Source organism: Spermophilus citellus (genome assembly GCF_964194105.1).
Source record: "Spermophilus citellus genome assembly, chromosome: 1".
Taxonomy (NCBI): Eukaryota; Metazoa; Chordata; class Mammalia; order Rodentia; family Sciuridae; genus Spermophilus; species Spermophilus citellus.
Genome location: NC_138182.1, coordinates 22732671 through 22739312, shown reverse-complemented (window position 1 = coordinate 22739312; position 6642 = coordinate 22732671). Strand labels below are relative to the sequence as shown.

Genomic DNA, 6642 nt, shown 5'->3' with positions numbered 1-6642 from the left:
TTTATTCCACTTCTATTTGATTGGTAAACAATAATTGGAACAAATAATTTCACAGGAAAGTAATGACATTCGCCCCTTTTAAACGTTTGACTTAAATTTTTTTTCATTATGAGACCTAATTATAACTGTTTTTCTTCCCAAATGAAAGAATGACATATAGATGTGAATTCATTCCCACTATCTTCTTTGAACTAAAAACAAAATGATTTAACTGAAAAAAAGTGCTAAGGCTAATTAAATGTAGAATAGGAACATTGAACTCATAGATTATTAGCTTCAGATGTCCTCAGAGATCATTTTAATGTGATTCTTTTCTCCCAATGCTGAAACCCTGTACAATGTTCCTAATTTTTATGCATTACATGTCTGATGGGGAAATGATTAGTTGTTAGAAAGTACCTTCTAGTATTGAGCTAAGATTTCTGTTTCTTTGTCTCATTCACCTGCCTGCCCCTAAGCCTGCCTTAAGGTATCTTATAGCTTCTTCAATATAACAATTTAAAAATATTAGAACACGGTTTGAAAACCCATAGAGTACTAACTTTAAATAAATAAGCTTCATTTCTGGAATTTTAAAGGTATTTGATTTTCTCTTTTCCTGGCTACTCTATAAGGTAAACTCAATAGCTCACCTTCGCCTTGGACAACTGAAGGGAATTTTTTTACTTAATTTCATTTCAATATCATACTGTTGTACTAAGCATTTTAATTATTTAAAAAATAGTTCAATTACATGGAGATTTATTTCCCACATTATCAAGACATCATGGAGTAACAAGTTAAACATTTAGATATCTCCTTGTAACTTCCAGCAACTAAAAGAAACCCTGAGGGGGAACTGAAATGCTTACTTACCATGTACTATTTTTTTTTTCTTTTTGATATGCTGAATTTTATTAGTTTTAAAAAAATTCTATGAAGAGCACATGCACATGAGTGAAAAATAGGGAAATATAGGTTGTTCAAAAAAGAAATACAAAAGAAGTCTGAGACATAAAACAAACAATTCCATACTGTGAATTGAAATAAAAAGTATTTCACTTATTAGAAAGGTATTATTTCAATGTATTAAGAACTCTTTTGATAAGGATCCAGAACACAACTTTCCTTCAATGAATACATTGACAGGTCAGACTCAGTCTCACTGAAGAGCAGAATAATCATGGCATGACCTGGCTGGCCAGAGCAGGAGACTAACTTGTGAATGTGAGAAAATGTCCATGAGTTTTCACCATAAATAAATGTTTACTGTTCAACAAAGTCAGCAGTGGATGTGGCCATTTCGACTATCAATAGGGAGACCCCTTACCTATCTTCTTCCCTCCAAATACTTCAGTGAGGGTTCTTCATATCTCTGTGTTCTAAAAGAGGTTTTTTTCACGTTCCTGTTTTTCCTCAGCTTCTTCAGATCCTGCTTCAGCTTCAGGAGGGGAATAAAACTGACCATCAGAAAGACCAGCAGGTATGAGGGCTGCCCTCTCTGACACATCCTGAACTATCAGGAGTCTGCTTTCTTCTGCTGCTTCTCAAGGTAACACTTTGAAATCCATGAACCATGTCTGGATCCAGGCGAGGATGAATGGAATGCTGGGCAGCACATAGCCAAAAGCTCCTTGGAGAGGAAAGCTTTGAAAGGATCAGTTTCGCTATTAAAAAGGCACTGGTCACTGCGGGTGTCAATGCTACTGCCCACCAGTGGCACAGTCTGCATGCAGCTTAGGCGAGTATCAACACTTTATATTAAAAACTGCCAAAGAAATATACCAAAATAAGATGAGGAGTAGTCATCTGTACCACCTCCTTCTTTAACGTGTTTTCAATAGCTCCGTTCGCATGTAACTCTATTATCCATAGCAGTGTTACAAATAAGAGGTCAAAGGTGATAAACAGAAAGTCCTCCTGACATCGGATATGCCTTTCTTTTCCCTTCCTTCATAGGACTGGATACTGGCCATAAGTTGCATGAGGTTGATGGAGTGGACATCGCTCAGAGAAGCATGTGAGCTCTGGCTCCCAGTGAGCGTATTCTCCTTGTCGTCTGGCAGGTGGGTCATCCTGGAGGAGGGTTAAACTTCACCATCCCTAAAGAGGAGACCTCACTGGGTGGGCCTGAGACTGCGGCTCAATGGTCTCGCCCTCGGGGGATCTCCAGGCGGCGGCGTGGGTCTTGTTGGGGAAGGTCCAGGCACAGTGCAGCAGACCAAGTGCAGCCCACCACCCGCAGCCTACCATGTATTACTGAAAATACTAATCAAAATTATTATCTTATATTCAATTCTGTATTATTCATACCTCTACATAAATATTAAGAATATTTGAAATAAATGTATATGTAACACAGTGTCTCAATATTGAACACCAGCAAGCTCTTCATTAGAAAAACTTCAAGAGTATTAAAAATGAAAACCATGGAACTCCTGGAAAACATAAATTTAAACAGTTTCAGATTTTTTTTTTCATTCACATTAAACTTGACTTATAGGTAAATAAATATGGACCAGACATACAAAGTCTCTGATTATTAAGGAAAATAAATAGAATATAAAACTCAGGTAGTGGGAAAATTAAACACGTTAAGCACTTTATGGTGAGTGTCTCATTCATTTGCACATGTTCTTTTAACTTGAGGAATCTATAATAGAGAATAATAAAGTTCAACCCAGGGAAACATAAAAGGGCTTTAAAAGGCAATTCTTTCTGCTGTAGCAGCTAAAACAAGAACGGCTCTGCAGGAAATTGTGATTCTCTGGTTCATTTAAAGAGTTTTCATATACAAAAGTGGAATAAAGCAAAAGAAACTGAGGAAGCCACTTTGTTACATTTTTGATCACAGGAGTTCCTATAAAAGATCAAACTGAAATGCAAGAAAATTTAATATATGTTTAGATGAAGGCAACATAATACAACTGTCCCCCAACCAGTTCTTTGTAAAATATAAAAACTAAATACTCACTTATGTGAGTACAAATCTCTTTCATGGCTTTCCCATTATATTTGAATGAATAAAATTGCTGACATATTTTTTCTACCCCTTCTTAAAATTGAGGAATAATCTGTTAAAATCGTTGCTAGATATGCCTTCCTACTTGCAGTGTTCTGATTCTTAACAACCCATTTTAGAACTTAAAAATGCAAGAACATACCCTCTATTAATCCTCTCTGCTTAGCCTCTCAGTGGGATGAATTTAAAGTCCTCTCAATGGCCCCAAGCAATATTTTTAAAAAGAAGCATAGAAAAAATCCTAATAGATCTTCTGGATAATTCTGATGTCAGAGAAATAACACTGCTAAATACAGCCTTCACATTTTGTACCAAATTCATTTTCAAGGTCTAAAGAAATAGACTTAATATTAAGAAGAGATATTAATTAAGAGCAAATTTATAGAGTTTCTACAAAAAATAGTTCAGTGGAAATTTGTTATGATACTAAGTTTGAGCTGCTGGTCATACTATGAATTACAAAGGATACATACCAGTTTGTACTCAAATTGATAGATTTGATAAAGTAAAGATCAAAGTGGATTATAAATAATTATAATGGTATAAACTCCATAAAAGAAATTAGATGTAACATAGTTAATTATGACAAAAAAGATGAAGTAATTAGTAAAATTATATTAATTTGGTCAATATGAGATTGAAATGTTATTCAAATATAATTTTGTTAGGAAACATACAGAAAACTCTATTTTGGTTTAAAATGACCATATATATTAATTTATAATTTGTAGAGAAGTTAGTATAACAAAATTTATTTTTGTACAATACATGGCATATGAAATCTTGGATCTTTGAATTAAAACATAAAGATATGCTAAAACATTTTAGCATAAAACATTATGTGTTGAAAACTTTAAAATTCTAGAACTTTTATGATATGTTTTTATGCATTCGATTAGAAGAAATTTTAATTATTTAAAATGTAAATCTGGCCTGGCATTGTGGCTCAGTGATAGAGCACTTGCCTATCAGGCATGAGGCATTGGGTTCAATCTCTGACACCAATAAAAATAAAAACAAATAAAAATCAAATCTGCTTTTGTTTGCATGTTATGAGGCTGGGATAAGATATACTCTTAAAAGAAGAGGTAATATATTTTCATTTTATATATGTATACCTAGGAATATATGTCTAAGTATATTGGAATTGTTTGGAGAGAAATGCACGTTATTTTTCTCTGTATAGGCATAATATTTTAATCTGAAAAAAGCAGAAGTACATTATAGTATAATTTTATTAATCATGTTATTTGAAATCAAATGTTGTTTTCAACCAAAGAGAACTTTTCTTAACTGTTCATAAAAAAATTGAAGGTATTTGCATGAATGAGATAGTATTAAGAATGTATGATTTTTATAAAATGGTGATGGAAATAAAGGTTTGATATTTATAATAGAGGAATGGTATGATTTGGAAGCTATCCCAAGGTGAAAGGTTATCCATTATGTTACAGCCATTCCTTTGAAATTAATTCCTGAGATGATCACTTATTGATACAATCATTTATTAGCTCTGGGACCTGCATAGTCCACATAAAAAGCACAAATCATCAAAGCAAATTACCTACATTACTAATGAGAGTTAGGGAAATTGTGGTAGTTAACAGTGCATGTCATCCATATTTTACCCTTAACGTAACACAGGAAGTATATACATTTTCTGCTCAAATCGTGAGATGTTTTGGTCTTGTCCCAAATAATATGGAATAATCAAATCCTATCCTGTCACATCCAGTGAATACAAATATAAACCTTCCTAGAATGTGGGATGGTTAGTGCTGAAAAGTAAAACTGGTTGTGGAAGAATTCAGGACAACATTGAATGGGTGGTAAATTGCCAACTCTTCCCTAATATTTCCATGGTGGCAACACGGCAAACTAGAACTACAAATTTAAGCACTGTGAGCAGATGGAAAGAACACAAGGAAAAAGTTTTCTTCTCTAGTTCAAGGGGACAGAAAGTGAAACTTCAAATATCACATATTGTAAGAAATCACAAAGGCCAGGTACAATAGCAGAGCAACCAACTCTGGGGAAGGGGAATCTGCCTTTCTAATGGGTGAAGCTGTGATTACAGTTGCTTTGGGTTCTCTCTGTACTTACAGCACTTAGTCATGGAGGTGGATGTAGTCACTAAAGTGTGCTAGAGAAGCTTCAAGTAAAGCCTAGCTTCATAGAGAGGAAAGAAGAGAGCCCCAGAGGAACAAAGCTTAATAGAAAGCTGGGAAAAGGGGTAGGTTTCTGGAAAAGTGACTTTTAAAGACAGCTATGAAATCCTGGGTTCAATCTGGAACTGAATGGAAGAATAGAAAACCACAGCTAAGAAAGTAAAGATATAAAATAAAATTGAGTAGAAATGCTACATATAAAATATATAATGAATGCAATGAAAAAGACAGTAGATTGGTCCAATTACTGAAATAAAGTGACAGAAGGAATAGACCATGAGCTTGAAATACATCAATCAATGTCCAATCTGAACATCAGAGAAGGGAAAAGTGAGAAAAAGACAAAAAATAAAAGAAAAGGAAAAAAAGAAAAAGAAAACAAAAAACAGATGCTCATGGAATAAAAAGGAACATAATCTTTAATCCTTAAAGTACCCATAGTAAAAATTACATACAATTTAAAAAGGACCAACAGTTTGAAAGACTGTAGACTTCTGCCTTGAAACCATGGAAAAGACTGTGGTATAATACTTTTAAATTTAACATTTTTCCCCTTTTGACGTAGATGTCATTTATTTTATTTTATTATTTTTAACATTTTATTTTTGTTTAACTGATTTATAAAAACACCGAGTATTGCACATATCTATGTGTTGTTTCAATACATGTATACATTATGTCAATTTAAATTAGGTTAAACCTAGCTATCTCCTCAAATATGCATTATCTCTTTGTGGTGAAGACATTCAAAAATTTTTCTTCTTGATTTTAAAAATATACAGTAGATAATCATTATCTGAAGTCACCCTACTGTGGGATAGCACTACACCTTCTGTTTCTAACTGTAACTTAGCTCCCATGGATCCATGTTTTTCCATCTTCCCATCTTTCCGGTCTCTCCAGCCTCTGATAACCAATGTTCTGCTCTCAATTTCTCCAAGACCACACTTTAAAAATATTCCACATTTGGGTGATATCAATTTATTTTATTTTATTTTTTATTTTTTTAGTTGTTGATAGACCTTTATTTTATTTATTTATTTATTTGTGGTGCTGAGAATCAAACCCAGTGCCTCACACATGCCAGGCAAGTGCACTACCACTGAGCCACAGCCCCAACCCAAGATCAATTTTTAATGTATTAAATATCCACTGGAAATATAAATAATGAATGAAGGAGGAATAAAGACATTTTCAGATTAAAAAAAATAAGAGAGAATTTAATGCCAGGGCATATGCTATGAAAGGATAGCTGCTAAATGAATTATTCTGACTTAAGGGAAATAGTACCCACTCAGAAACTTGGGAATTAGTAAACCTAGCAACAAAGAAAGAATGGCAGCATTGGCAAATATTGGATAATTATAATGATTTTTTCTGGAGTTTTTAAAATAATATACATGATGATTGAAAGTATAAATTATAGTACTGCATGACTTGATTTTTAATGCATGTAGATGTGTATATTAGAAA

The 6642-nt window shown here is 33.5% G+C and overlaps 1 pseudogene across 1 annotated transcript; it reads right to left on the bottom strand.

Moving 5' to 3' along the window:
* Window positions 1-1361: 1361 nt before the first annotated feature.
* Window positions 1362-2054, bottom strand: LOC308652628 (STARD3 N-terminal-like protein; annotated as a pseudogene). Its single transcript has one exon. The product of its transcript is annotated as an STARD3 N-terminal-like protein (transcript).
* Window positions 2055-6642: the final 4588 nt, after the last annotated feature.